Source organism: Ovis canadensis, chromosome 10 (assembly GCF_042477335.2).
Source record: "Ovis canadensis isolate MfBH-ARS-UI-01 breed Bighorn chromosome 10, ARS-UI_OviCan_v2, whole genome shotgun sequence".
Lineage (NCBI taxonomy): Eukaryota > Metazoa > Chordata > Mammalia > Artiodactyla > Bovidae > Ovis > Ovis canadensis.
Window position 1 is genome coordinate 41,866,432 of NC_091254.1, and position 16,034 is coordinate 41,882,465.

Sequence of the window (16,034 nt, forward strand, 5' to 3'; positions counted from 1 at the left end):
ACTGAACTGAACAGTGACAGTTTTTCTAAAGTAAATTCTATTGACTTCAAGTAGCAAAAGAAAACACAAAGCAACTGAAACAATCTTTCTGGTGTCAGTAGGTCTATGAAATTAATGAAATTTGAAAGTCATCTCAAAATAGAGTTCACAGAAAACCCTCAGGGCAAAAAGGAGTGGATTAGAGGAGGTGATGCTGAAAAAAGTCTCTGCTCATCCCCACTATACTGACCTTTCCAGGAAAAGTTTGAATTGGTGGAGGCTGAAACTAGGTTAGAGATATGAGAAACGTGATTCCAGTTCTTGTTTTACATCAACTAGAAATAGATGTAGGTTAACAAGTTTCTCTTTGAAAATGAAATTCTTTCTCATAGCTTAGTTAGAAAGAAGTTAGGCTGGGGGCCCATCTCAGGGCACTCTGGACATTGGCATCCATATGCTGTGTGGAACCAGAGAGAAGTCAGGGCTCTCTGAGATTATGTACAGTTAGCATATTCTTAATTCAAACTATTTTTACTGGGCAAAGAGCAGAGGTAAAACCTTGAAGAAAAGGCTTTTTTTAACCGATATTTGAGAATTCATAAATGCTCATTCATTCATTCATAAATTCATAATTCATTCACTCATAAATGTTCACATCTCCATAGTCAACTCTCTAAGGCAATATAGGACAAATAAAATATGAGAATATGGGTCAAAAAACTTCCAAGTTTGCTTTCCACCTTGCTATTTAATAGCTGTGTAACCTTGAACAATCTGCTTAACCTGTCTTGGTCTCCGTTTTCTCATCTTTAATTGCTTGTATGAGAATTGTCTGTGGTGTTTCATGATAATGTACAAAGAATGCCGCTGCCTAGTAGATACTCAATAAATGTCAGTAATCTCCCCTTGTTTTGTTAAGTTTCAGTTCAGTTCAATTCAGTCGCTCAGTCGTTCTGACTCTTTGTGACCCCATGATCCAGAGCACGCCAGGCCTCCCTGTCCATCACCAATTCCCAGAGTTTACCCAAACTCATGTCCATTGAGTTGGTGATGCCATCCAATCATCTCATTACCTGTCATACCCTTCTCCTCCTGCCTTCAATCTTTCCCAGCATCAGGGTCTTCTCAAATGAGTCAGCTCTTCACATCAGGTGGCCAAAATATTGGAGTTTCAGCTTTAACAATGAACACCCAGGACTGATTTCCTTTAGGATGGACTGGTTGGATCTCTTTGCAGTCCAAGGGACTCTCAAGAGTCTTCTTCAACACCACAGTTCAAAAGCATCAATTCTTTGGCACTCAGCTTTCCTTATAGTCCAACTCTCATATCCATACATGACTACTGGAAAAACCATAGCCTTGACTAGATGGACCTTTTTTGGCAAGTAGTATCTCTGCTTTTTAACATGCTTCCTAGGTTGGTCATAACTTCCCTTCCGAGGAGTAAGTCTTTTAATTTCATGGATGCAATTGCTATCTGCAGTGATCTTGGAGCCCAAAAATATAAAGTCAGCCACTGTTTCACATCTATTTCCCGTGAAGTGATGGGACCAGATGCCATGATCTTCATTTTCTGTATGTTGAGCTTTAAGCCAACTTTTTCACTCTCCTCTTTCACTTTATTCAAGAGGCTCTTTAGTCTTCACTTTCTGCCATAAGGGTGGTGTCATCTGCATATCTGAGGTTATTGATATTTCTCCTGGCAATCTTGATTCCAGCTTGTGCTTCTTCCAGCCCAGCATTTCTCATGTTGTACTCTGCATAGAAGATAAATAAGCAGGGTGACAATATACAGCCTTGACATACTCCTTTTCCTATTTGGAACCAGTCTGTTCTTCCATGTCCAGGTCTAACTGTTGCTTCCTGACCTGTATACAGGTTTCTCAAGACACAGGTCAGGTGGTCTGGTATTTCCATCTCTTTCAGAATTTTCCACAGTTTTTTCTGATCCACACAGTCAACGGAATTGGCATAGTCAATAAAGCAGAAGTAGATGTTTTTCTGGAACTCTCTTGCTTTTTCCATGATCCAGCAGATGTTGGCAATTTGATCTCTGGTTCCTCTGCTTTTTCTAAAACCAGCTTGAACATCTGGAAGTCCGTCGTTCACATATTGCTGAAGCCTGGCTTGGAGAATTTTGAGCATTACTTTACTAGTGTGTGAGGTGAGTGCAATGGTGCGGTAGTTTGAGCATTCTTTGGCATTGCCTTTCTTTGGGATTGGAATGAAAACTGACCCTTTCCAGTCCTGTGGCCACTGCTGAGTTTTCCAAATTTGCTGGCATATTGAGTGCAGCACTTTCACAGCATCATCTTTTCGGATTTGAAATAGCTCAACTGGAATCCTATTATCTCCATTAGCTTTGTTTGTAGTGATGCTTTTTAAGGCCCATTTGACTTCACATTCCAGGATGTTTGGCTCTAGGTGAGTGATCACACCTTTGGGATTATCTTGGTCGTGAGGATCTTTTTTGTATAGTTTTTCTGTGTATTCTCGCCACCTCTTCTTAATATCTTCTGCTTCTGTTAGGCCCGTACCATTTCTGTCCTTTATCAAGCCCATCTTTGCATGAAATGTTCCCTTGGTATCTCTAAATTTTCTTGAAGAGATCTCTAGTCTTTCCCATTCTGTTGTTTTCCTCTATTTCTTTACATTGATCGCTGAGGAAGGCTTTCTTATCTCTTCTTGCTATTCTTTGGAACTCTGCATTCAGATGCTTATATCTTTCCTTTTCTCCTTTGCTTTTTGCTTCTCTTCTTTTCACAGCTATTTGTAAGGCCTCCTCAGACAGCCACTTTGCTTTTTTGCATTTCTTTTTCTTGGGGATGTTCTTGAACCCTGTTTCCTGTACAATGTCATGAACTTCTGTCCATAGTTCATCAGGCACTCTATCTATCAGATCTAGTCCCTTAAATCTACTTGTCACTTCCACATAATCATATAAGGATTTGATAGGTATGATATAATATGTGTAATCATAAGGGATTTGATTTAGGTCATACCTGAATGGTCTAGTGGTTTTCCCTACTTTCTTCAATTTAAGTCTGAATTTGGCAATTATGATCCCAGCCACAGTCGGCTCCTGGTCTTGTCTGACTGTATAGAGCTTCTCCATCTTTGGCTGCAAAGAATATAATCAGTCTGATTTCAGTGTTGACCATCTGGTGATGTCCATGTGTAGAGTCTCCTGTGTTTTTGGAAGAAGGTGTTTGCTATGACCAGTGCATCCTCTTGACAAAACTCTATTAGCCTTTGCCCTGCTCATTCTGTACTCCAAGGCCAAATCTGCCTGTTACTCCAGGTGTTCTTGACTTCCTACTTTTGCATCCCAGTCCCCTATAATGATAAAGGACATCTTTTTTTAGTGTTAGTTCTAAAAGGTCTTGTAGGTCTTCATAGAACCGTTCAACTTCAGCTTCTTCAGCATTACTGGTTGGGGCATAGGCTTGGATTACCGTAATATTGAATGGTTTGCCTTGGAAATGAACAGAGATCATTCTGTCGTTTTTGAGATTGCATCCAAGTTCTGCATTTGACTCTTTTGCTGACCATGATGGCTATTCCATTTCTTCTAAGGGATTCCTACCCACAGTAGTAGATACAATGGTCACCTGAGTTAAATTCATCCATTCCAGTCCATCTTAGTTTGCTGATTCCTAGAGTGTTGATGTTCACCCTTGCCATCTCCTGTTTGACCACTTCCAATTTGCCTTGATTCATGGACCTAACATTCCTGGTTCCTATGCAATATTGCTCTTTACAGCATTGGACCTTGCTTCTGACACCACTCACATCCACAGCTGGGTGTTGTTTTTGCTTTGGCTCCATCCCTTCATTTTTTCTGGAGTTATTTCTCTACTGATCTCCAGTAGCATATTGGGCACCTCCTGACCTGGGGAATTCACCTTTCAGTGTCCTATCATTTTGCCTTTTCATGCTGTTCATGGGGTTCTCAAGGCAAGAATACTGAAGTGGTTTGCCATTCCTTCTCCAGTGGACCATATTCTTTCAGACCTCTCCACCATGACCCGTCTGTCTTGGGTGGCCCCACATAGCATGGCTTAGTTTCATTGATTTAGACAGCTATGGTCCATGTGATCAGACTGGCTAGTTGTCTATGATTGTGGTTTCAGTCTGTCTGCCCTCTGATGCCCTCTCTCAGCGCTACCATCTTATTTGGGTTTCTCTTACCTTGGACGTGGTGTATCTCTTCACAGCTGCTCCAGCAAAGTGCAGCCACTGCTCCTTACCTTGGACATGGGGTAGCTCCTCTCCGTCACCACCCTTGAACTTGAGAGTGGGGTAGCTCCTCTCGGCTGCTGTCCCTGACCTTGGATGTGGGATAGCTCCTCTCGGCTGCTGCCCCTGACCTTGGATGTGGGATAGCTCCTCTCGGCTGCTGCCCCTGACCTTGGATGTGGGATAGCTCCTCTCGGCTGCTCCTATTTAGGAGTACATATTTGTTCACTCACTCAGTCGTCCATTCTTCAATTACCTATTTATATGTATGTGCCTAGCACTGTTGTAATCAAATGCAGTTATTCGTCAAATCATTCATTTTCAATGTTATTATCTTTACAATGAAGTACTGTAGCTTTAAAAATAATTAATTCCTTCTGAGTTAATTAATAATAAATTCCTCCTTCCATAAGTCAGTTACTTTGGTATTATAAATGTTCATGGTTTGAAATTATGTACTGTATATGTAAAATGGGATGAAAAGTATATCAACTGAAATACCTTAACAATGAAACAGAAATAAAAGTCTCACTGAGACCTAACAAATTCAAAAGGATATTGTTGGTAAACTTTTGTTTTTATGTAATCTGTTACAGGGTTACCGTATTACAATAACTAACTACCAAAACAGCTATAGAGTTGATCTTGGGTCCACTGGGAGTCCAACAATATCCTAAAAATACACTGATTAGAACATCTTTCAAATTTTTTTCAAATCCTACAGGATTACGGTGGGGAAAGCTCTGGTAACTATCCTCAGAGAATTTTTTCTATAATCATTATATTTTGGGATGGGAATTCTAATGAAAGAGTGATAAATACTGAAATAATCTAACAAATAGCCTTCTGTTCTCAAAAGCTAAATTACAGGGAAAATGGGCATGAGGAAAAAGCTAATTTAAAAATTGTCTAGAAAATTTTCTCACTTGTTTATGATGTATTTTAAGAAATCAAATTCTAACTTATTTAAACTTGGTTAGCAAGTTCAAAATTAAACAGGAGAACATTAATATTTCCTTAAGGCCACTGCAATTGTAATTTTTGAATGAATATTAAAGTTGAGCTTAAGAGTTGGGCTTAAGTCGTATTCATTCAATTATGATAGTTTTGATAATTTTTGTATTCCCCTGGGAGTTGGACATTTTATACGTGTGTGTGTGTGTGTGTGTGTGTGTGTGTATTTTCTAATTCTAAGGTCATGATAACAACAGTCTATCTTGCTTCTGGAGGTACAAAGTGGGGCCATACTGGCCTTGAATCAAACTGATTTCCTTTGATTAGTACGACTCATCTACCTCCTTCACATTTTTTTATAAATACAGAGTTCTTTTTTTTGGGGGGGGGGTTTACATGTGGTTTTTAAAATGCATTTTTAAATTAATAGGCTTTATTTTTAGTCCAATTTTAGGTTTACAGAAAAACTGTGTGGAAAGGACAGCATTCCCAAATACCCCATGTCTCCCTCTTTCCCTATCCCAACACTATTTCCCCTATCATCAACATCTTTCATTAATGTGGTGCATTTGTTGCAATTGATCAGTCACTATTAACACATTAATTGAAATCCACAGTTTACATTAGAGTTCACTCTTTCTGTCGTACATTCTATGGATTTTGGCAAAAATTTCATGATATATATTTGCATTATAGTGTCATACAGAATAGTTTGACTGCTCTGAAAATCCCCTGTGCTCCACCAATTCATGGCTCTATCTTTCCCCCAGAATTCCTGGCAATCACTTATCTTTTCATTTGTCTCCATTGTTTTTTTTCCAGGATGTATGTAGCCTTCTCAAATTACCTTCTTTCCCTTTGGCACTACATATATGTTTCCTCCATGTCTTTTTATGACTTGGTAGCTCATTTCTTTTAAATGCTGTATAATATTCCATTGTCTGGATGCACCACAGCTTATTTCATTCACCTTCTAAAGTATATCTTGGTTGCTTCCAAGTTTTGGCAATTACAAACAAAGCTGAAATAAACATTTGCATGCAGATTTCTGTGTGGACATAAGTTTTCCATCTGGGGTAAACATTGAGGAGCACAACTGCAAGATTATATCGTAACAGTATGTTTCATTTTGTAAGAAATCGTCAAACTATCTTCCAAAGCTTTACCATTTTGCATTCTCATCATTAATGGAAAAGAGTTCTTCTTTCTTCATATCCTCACCACCATTTAGTACTGTCAATACTTCTGAATTTTAGCCATTCTAACAGGTATGTAGTTGCATGTCATCGTTGGCTTAATTTGTGATCCCCTTGGAAGATAATGTTGGGTATCTTTTCATATATTTATGAAAATTTGTCAAGGTATATTTTCTTTGGTGTCCAAGTTCTTTGGACATTTTAAAATTGGGTTGTTTTCTTACTGTTGCACACTAAGGTTCTCTATTTTAAATATCAGTCTTTCATCATATATTTTTCAAGTTGTTGTTAGCTTATCTTTTCATTCTCTTTAACAGTGTCATTCACAGAGCAGAAGTTCTGAATTTTTACCTATTTTTTTCCTGGATTGTGCTTTTGGTGTTATGTCTAAAAAGTCATCATCCAACTCAAGGTCATATAGATTGTCTTATATGTTACCCTCTAGGAGTTTTATAGTTCTGTGTTTTAAATTTATGTCTATGATCCTTCTTGAGTTAATTATGCAAAAGCTGTAAAGTCTATTTCTAGATTTATATATTTTTTCCATGCAGATGTCCAATTGTTCCAGCACCATTTGTTGAGAAGATTATCATTTCTCCATTGAATTGCTTGTGTTCCCTTGTCAAAGATCAGTTGATTAAATCTGTGTGGGTCTTTTCTGGGTTCTCTACTCTGGAGCTTATGTTATTATCAATAATTGTGATTTATATCCTTTTGCTTCATTGCATTATTGGTTATTAATAATTTTCTTCTTGTTTTATTCAGGTAAAATTTAGATACAGGAAAACACACAGACTCCTTCTCTTCTCATACCTGATGAGCCTCTTGATTTTTTAAGTACAACAATATTAAACAGCTGATATTTCATAATGTAGTATTTATGAGGGAAAAACCTTTTAAAAACTGAAAGCCCATCTTAAGTTCAGTTTAGTTCAGTTGCTCAGTCATATCCGACTCTTTGCGACCCCATGGACTCCAACACACCAGGCCTCCCTGTCCATCGCCAACTCCCAGAGTTTACTCAAACTCATGCCCATTGAGTCGGTGATGCCATTCAACCATCTCATCCTCTGTCATCCCTTTCTCCTCCTGCCTTCAATCTTTCCCAGCATCAGGGTCTTCTCAAATGAGTCAGTTCTTCGCATCAGGTGGCCAAAGTATTGGAGTTTCAGCTTTAGCATCAGTCCTCCCAATGAATATTCAGGACTGATTTCCTTTAGGATGGACTGGTTGGTTTTCCTTGCAGTCCAAGGGACTCTCAAGAGTCTTCTCCAACACCAGTTTAAAAGCATCAGTTCTTCAGTGCTCAGCTTTCTTTACAGTCCAACTTCCACATCCATACATGACTACTGGAAAAACCATAGCATTGACTAGATGGATCTTTGTCAGCAAAGTAATGTCTCTGCTTTTTATTATGCTGTCTAGGTTGGTGATGACCTTTCTTCTGAGGAGCAAGCATCTTTTAATTTCATGGCTGCAGTTACCATGCAGTGATTTTGGAGCTCCCAAAATAAATTCTCTCAGTTTCCCCTTCCATTTGCCATGGAGAGATGGGACTAGATACCATGATCTTAGTTTTCTGAATGTTGAGTTTTAAGCCAACTTTTTCAATCTCCTCTTTCACTCTCATCAAGAGGCTCTTTAGTTCTTCGCTTTCTGCCATGAGGGTGGTGTCATCTGCATATCTGAGGTTATTGACATGTCTCCTGTTAATCTTAATTCCAGTTTTTGCTTCATCCAGCCCAGCATTTCTCATGATGTACTCTGCATATAAGTTAAATAAGCAGGGTGCCAATATACAGCCTTGACGTACTCCTTCCCGTACTCCTTTTCCTTTCCTTGACATACTGGTGCCAATTTGGAACCATTCTTTTGTTCCATGCCCAGTTCTAACTGTTCCTTCTTGAGCTGCATACAGATTTCTCAGGAGGCAGGTAAGGTGGTCTGGTATTCCCATCTCTTGAGGATTTTTCCAGTTTGTTGTGATCCACAGTCAAAGGCTTTGGCATAGTCAATAAAGCAGAAGTAAATGTTTTTCTGGAACTCTCTTGCTTTTTTGATGATCCAGTGGATGTTGGAAATTTGATCTCTGATTCTTCTGCCTTTTCTAAATCCAGTTTGAACATCTGGAAGTTCACGGTTCACGTACTATTGAAGCCTGGTTTGGAGAATTTTGAGCATTACTTTACTAGTGTGTGAGATAAGTGCAATTGTGAAACAATTTGAGCATTCTTTGGCATTGCCTTTCTTTGGGACTGGAATGAAAACTGACCTTTTCTAGTCCTGTGGCCACTGCTGAGTTTTCCAAATTTGCTGGCATATTGCATGCAGCACTTTCACATCATCATCCTTTAGGATTTGAAAGAGTTCAACTGGAGTTTGATTACCTCCACTAGCTTTGTTCATAGTGATGCTTCCTAAGGCCCACTTGACTTCACATTCCAGGACGTCTAGCTCTTGGTTGGTGATCACACCATCATGATTATCTGGGTCATGAAGATCTTTTTTGTATAGTTTTTCTGTGTATTCTTGCCACCTCTTTTTAGTATCTTCTGCTTCTGTTAGGTCCATACCGTTTCTGTCCTTTATTGTGCCCATATCTGCATGAAATGTTCCCTTGGTACGTCTAATTTTCTTGAAGAGATCTCTGCCGACCTTACTCTGAGCTTATTTTTCCACAGAGTAGAGGCTGTCACCATCATGACTGCCAGTGTCATGACCAAATATCCTGTAGGTGGACTTGGTTCAGTTTAGTCTGAATCCAAGGTCTGTGCTGCATACACTTGTCATACTTTATGCAAATCAGGTAATCAAGAATCAGTGTCTGCAATTAAAGAAATGGAAATAATTATGCATACTAGTCAGGACCATGATAAGGATTAATGATAAAATGTATTTGAAAGGACTTTTGTAAAATGTGAAATCCTTCAGAGATGCTGGGTGTTACCTTTACTGAATAATAGAACTTGGAAGCTTTCAAAGTGCAGTATTAGAGAAGACTTTTGAGAGTCCCTTGGACAACAAGGAGATCAGTCAATCCTAAAGGAAATTGGTCCTGAATATTCATTGGAAGGATTGATGATGAAGCTGAAGCTCCAATCCTTTGGCCACCTGATGCAAAAAACTGACTTACAGGAAAAGACCCTGATGCTGGGAAAGACTAAAGGCAGGAGGAGAAGGGGATGACAGAGGATGAGATGGTTGGATGGTATCACCGACTCAATGGACATGATTCTGAGCAAGCTCCGGGAGTTGGTGATGGACAGGGAAGCCTAGCGTCTTTCAGTCCATGGGGTGGCAAAATGTCAGACATGACTGAGCAACTGAACTGAAGTAAGAACTTGAAAGAACTAATTTAAAGATCAGTACATCTAGATGCCATCAGACAGCTAATGGTTTCAAGTTAGCTATTAAAGCATTCAGTTCAGTTCAGTTCAGTTCAGTCACTCAGTCATGTCTGACTCTTTGCAACCCCATGATTTGCAGCACGCCAGGCCTCTCTGTCCATCACCAACTCCCGGAGTTCACTCAAACTCATGTCCATCGAGTCGGTGATGCCATCCAGCTATCTCATCCTTTATCATCCCCTTCTCCTCCTGCCCCCAATCCCTCCCAGCATCAGAGTCTTTTCCAGTGAGTCAACTCTTCGCATGAGGTGGCCAAAGTACTGGAGTTTCAGCTTTAGCATCATTTCTTCCAAAGAACACCGAGGGTTGATCTCCTTTAGAATGGACTGGTTGGATCTCCTTGCAGTCCAAGGGACTCTCAAGAGTCTTCTCCAACACCACAGTTCAGAAGCATCAATTCCTCAGGACTCAGCTTTCTTCAGTCGAACTCTCACATCCATACATGACTACTGGAAAAACTATAGCCTTGACTAGACGGACCTTTGTTGACAAAGCAACATCTTTGCTTTTCAATATGCTATCTAGGTTGGTCATAACTTTTCTTCCAAGGAGTAAGCGTCTTTTAATTTCATGGCTGCAGTCACCATCTGCAGTGATTTTGGAGCCCAAAAAATAAAGTCTGACACGGTTTCATTAAAAGATAATAAAATCACTAAGAATGCTTTTTATAAATGCCTTTCAAAGAAAAAGATTCAACCAAATCTCATCAAGCTGTGTTGAAGTTTGTTACTTAAGGCATATTTTGTTGTTATGCAGTCATCAGGTAGTGTCCGACTCTTCACAACCCCATGAACTGCAGCAGACCAGGCCTCCCTGTCACTCACCATCTCCTGCAGTTTGCTCAAGTTCATGACCTTTGCATCACTGATGCCATCCAACCATCTCATCCCTCTTTTCCTTTTGCCTTCAATCTTGCCCAGCATCAGAGTCTTTTCCAATGAGTTGCTGTGGCCAAAGCATTCAAGTTTCAGCTTCAGCATCAGTCCCTCCAATGAGCATTCAGGGTTGATTTCCTGTAAGGTTGACTGGTTTGATTTCCTTGCTGTCCCAGGGACTCTCAAGGGTCTTCAATACCACAGTTCGAAAGCACCAGTTCTTCGCCATTCTGCCTTCTTTATGGCCCAGCTCTCACAACAGTACGTGACTACTGGAAAGACCATAGCCTTGACTATATGGACCTTTGTTTTTTAACACAGTTTAGGTTTGTCATAGTTTTCCTGCCAAGAAGCAGTCATCTTCTAATTTCATGGCTGCAGTCGCCATCCCACATGATTTTAGAGCACAAGCAAAGGAAATCTGTAACTGCCTCTACCTTTTCCCCTTCTATTTGCCACGAAGTGATGGGACCGGATGCCATCTTAGTTTTTTGAACGTTGAGTTTTAAGCCAGCTTTTTCACTCTCCTCTTGCACCCTCATCAAGAGGCTCTTTAGTTCTTCACTTTCTCCCATTTGAGTTGTTTCATGTGCATATCTGAGGTTGTTTTTTCCCAGCAATCTTGATTCCAGTTTGTGATTAGATATATAATAAAACTATTGTTCTTGCCCACCAATGTTATATACAATATGCTTTGGGAAACAGATGCCTAAGAGCAGGGTTCCAGGACACTGGTGGTTAAGAGAAAGGTAAAAAGCCAGGCCAGAGGGTGTCCTAAATATAGGTATTTTCTGAATTCAGTTTCCTAAGTTGAAATAATAAAAGAACAATCTACTTCAGTTATATTTAATATTCTTTTAACGCACAATTCATAGATTATCTTCTTTTACTCCAGATGGCTCAGAATACCTATTTACTTCAAAGCATGCCCAATAAAACCTTAATATCTATTGCCGTAATTGTTATCAGAGACATGTAGTGACTTTCAGGAAAACCAAGGGTTTTTGCATACATGAAGACAGCCAGATTTTTCAGCCACTAGTCTTATGGGGACTTTAGTAAATGTTTTGTAACTTTCATAGTGGAATAAATACTCTATTTTTTCCTAAAGGGCTCAGGGGAAAACTGACTTTAGCCTGTTGTTTTGGTGAAATAAAATTGCTATTTCTGAGTAGAATTAACTCATGTATGTGTTGTTTTGCTTGCTTGCTTTAAGATACACTGTAGGATGCATAATTATAATGTGACAGATTTCCATTTGCCACATATATAAATTAATTTCATTATTTGGTATCTTTATCTTTTATAAAGTAGGGTTCCTCCCTTCAAAGCTTTTCCAGACTAGATGGGGAGAATGTGAACCAAAATTAAGTGTAATCTATTTAACTGTGGAAATGGTTTGTAATTCCATGAAACTGAATTTATTTCATGTTAGTTCAAAAGTTAGCATTAGAATCCTTTCATCCTGTTGGTTTTCTTTTTCATATAAAAATTCTACAAGGTGTTACATATTTTTGTAGCTGTTTGATAAGTGCTACCTAAAATCTTTCTAGGCTCAGATCCCTTCAAAGTTTTTCTTTTTTTCTTTGTGTTGTGCTACTGCAGGGCATTCTGACCATGAAGCAAAAAAATAGGCAACGGATCAAGAGGCAGAATTTTCCATTTAATTTGGTGTTATCTTAGAAAAAGGGGCTAAAGTTGCTAATTTGAATAGATACTTTGTCTACATGATTTTTATTATAGGGGACAAAAGAGAAAACTCCCTAGAAAAACTATGAAAAATAAAGAAAAATAAAATACATCTCAAAGTATTTTTTGAAACTCTTAAATACATATTATTTATTCAATAGACTAAATTGACTAGTAAGCTCCCCTTAGGACTTGTGCTCTGTGCCCAATCACTCAGTTGTGTCTGACTCTTTGTGGCCCCATGGTCTGTGGCCTGCCAGGCTCCTCTGTCCATGGACTTTTCCAGGCAAGAATCCTGGTGAGGGGTGTCATTTCCTTCTCCAGGGCATCTTTATGACTCAGGGATCGAATCCATGTCTCCTGCATCTTGTGCATTGGCAGGCAGATGCTTTACCACTAGTACCACCTGGGAAACTCTTCTTTAAGACTTACTGTGTATATAAAGCATGGATCCAATGAAGTACTGATCTCACAGACATTCACTTAAGATTTATAAGTAAATAGGTTGGCAGGTACAGTAGCAGATACTCACTTGAGCACACATTTCCCAGAGAACTCTATAATCTTTAGGTCAGTTCAGTTCAGTCGCTCAGTTGTGTCCAACTCTTTGCGACCCCATGAATCGCAACACGCCAGGCCTCCCTGTCCATCACCAACTTGTGAATGTAAATGTTAACACTTTTTTTTATACATAATACACAGTGTACTTTATACTTTTAACGTTTATGGTTAATGAGCTGTTTCTTACATAAATGCATTATTTAGGCTTCTGAAGGGTTGACTGGGGCTGTAGTAGCCTGGATTATTCTTGTAATTAGAACAGGAACCCCCATAACCATCACTTTTCACTATAGAGACAACCTAAAGGAATAAAGAACAGAAGCTACAAAGCCATGATTCTTTGTTACAATAATGTAGAAATGGGATATATGTCCTGGGTCGTTTAGTACATTATAGAAAACAGTAGAGAAGGTATTTAAAGAAGCGGTTTATAACCCAGAGCCATTTGAAGAAGTTGCATTATATGAAAGAAAACCTAGCATCCAGAAAGATAAGCTAGGGACAACTGAAAACTGAAGATTAGGATATTACTCTGCAGGCAAGGGAAGCAAAAATGAGATATTTCACTTTGCTTATTTGAGCAAATATATAAAAATTTATCTGTTTATGCTGTCAAATTAATATTTCCTAGGCTGTGAGGTATCCCAGCAGGCTGCTGACTTAAGACCCTCCAGTCATTGGTCTAATATTCCCTCTTGTTATTTTCTTTTTCAACCATCTATGCACTGGGTTTTTCACCTTCCCTGTTCTCATAAGCTCCCATGCTCTTAATTCCCAGAAGAATAATATTTCTAGGTCTTCTTAAATTTTACCCTTCTCACAACACAGTCACACTGCAAAAGGTGAGCTGATTATTTCTGTGGCTGGCAGGCACTTGCTATAGACCATGTAACGTCTCATTTCTGGACTCCTGCATAGCATCGTTCTCTCATGAAAAGAGGGAAAGGGTATAACGTACCACTCCCTGCATTAAAATCTGTTCAAGTTTCTGTTTGAGAGTTAGTGAACTTGAACACAAACTTACTGCTGACAACACTGGGTAAGAATGTGGTACAGTATAAACAAGGAGCATAGCCCAGGTCTCTGACTGGGGAGCAAGCTCAATATCTGATTTGTGTAACTAATAAATAATATAAAATATGCAGAAAGATATAAGCACTACAGACAGCTACCACACTTAATTTTTAACTACCAACACATTAGAAATTTTGTTCATTCTCAAAAGCAAAATAACCCTAAAATAAGTTGAATTTGGGATAAAGATTTTAGGGGTTGAAAGAATTTGGTTCATTTTGTGAAGAGTTTCTCACCTGGGTAATTGTGACGGGATGCACTGTGAATTTTAATTGCCAAGCCAACCAAAAATGAAGGTAATTCAACTTGTCATTCCTTAATGCATAATACTCATCAGAATGGAATCTGAGCTCTTCAGAGAGAAGCAGATGTCTTCCCTTATGTATCTGTTAAATGCCCAGAAACTTCAAAAAGTGCACAGAAGGAGCTATCAGACACCAGACTAGACATTCTGCCAATCTGTGGGGACTGGAACCTCCACCAAAGGATTCTTCCTTAGGGATACCAAGAGCAAGGTGCAGTGCAATGTCTCCAAATCTCTGGACTCCTGGGGGAACATCATGAATGATGTTAAGCAGCAGCATCTAATGGGCGCACATCATTTACTACCACAGGAGCAGTAGAAGACAGTATTTACATATCCTCCCTTAGCCATGTCTCTAAACATCTTTCAATTAAAACTTCAAAGAAAATTCCAAAACAAATCCTGAACAAAACCTAGCATGATGTTTTGTTTTTCAACCATGGCTTTATAACCCTTGCTTTTAATGGAGGACTCAGTATGTGTGAAGTAACAGATTCTGAAAGTGCAGGAGGAGGAAGAGCTGGGATTATGTTTTCCCACAGCTGCCCCTCTATGAAACTCTTCTATAGGAATCTGAGTCAGGATCATTCCCTTAAATTAAGTTGACAGCTTCGACAGCCTACAGTCTAATAAGGAAGAAAGATATGCATCATGAAGAGATTTCAGTAAACATTTTGGAAACAAATTAGATAAGGGTGAAAGTGAAGAAAAAGTAATCCATTTAGTGATGAGTTGTTACATAATTACATAGGTATGCTTCTTATAAATGTTTGAAGTATGGCTCCTCTACATTCCCTTTTAATACATTATAATACTCTGGTTCAGAAAAGTGGGGGAGAGGTCATTAGTAAGCTTTTATATGGAGATAAACTTGGTAACATTAACTATAAGTTTAAATCATCTATTGGTATCTTGATACAATGCAAAATTTTGTTTATTTTGTGCCAAGATGAATGGTATTACCATCCAATTGATAGAAAAATCATATCCTCAAATAATATAACATGCACTTGAGAATAGGTAGCTGGATTTTAGAGACTGTCACTTCCTGTCCCATACTCTTTCACTAATCTCTTTATCGATGCAGCTAGAGGGAGGCCTAGCTTAAACAGCCAATAATACAATATTCTTTACATTAAACTTGTGCTTAGAAGAAACCAGCCACATGCTTGTTTTTTTCCTTTGGATAGCAAATTTTTAACATAAAGAAGAGTAATTAATATTTCTGCCTCAAAGTTTAGTTGATTATTTATTCTGTTCCCATTTTATCATAACCAAAATAAATACAGGACAAAAATAATTGGTATAATGCATACTGTATATTATAGTTTAAAAGTGAAATAATGTAAATCCATTAAATTTTAAATTTGTGATGAAATACTTGCTGTAATTATAATTTCTGGACTGATGCAGGCTTTTTTAAAATCTTCCTCTTCTAACTGAGATGCTACCTCTATATGCTGAAATTGCCTTCTATTCACTTTCTCATTTAATGCCGCTTTCCTCTAACTTCATGACATAATTATCATGTAAAGGTATTAAATCCTCAAAATGCCTTCCTATTTTTAAATATAAGCTCTTCTTTAATCATAAATAATTTACCTAATCAGCCCAGACAGGGGATTCAGGGAAGGCTTCCTGGAAATGGTGTTTTTCTTATGAGCTCCTCATGTCATGACATTTATATATATTTTTACGGTCATTGGAAGGACTGATGCTGAAGCTGAAACTCCAATACCTGGACCACCTCATGTGA

General features: G+C 38.6%; 1 protein-coding gene and 1 long non-coding RNA gene across 3 annotated transcripts in view; one reads left to right on the plus strand and one right to left on the minus strand.

The window, feature by feature from the left end:
• The window catches only part of STARD13 (StAR related lipid transfer domain containing 13), a 505,433-nt gene that overhangs the window by 67,719 nt on the left and 421,680 nt on the right, over nucleotides 1-16,034 (plus strand). The window lies entirely within an intron of this gene.
• LOC138446565 (uncharacterized) overlaps nucleotides 1-16,034 on the minus strand; it is a 38,404-nt gene that overhangs the window by 3,223 nt on the left and 19,147 nt on the right. The gene's annotated exons all lie outside the window — the stretch shown is intronic.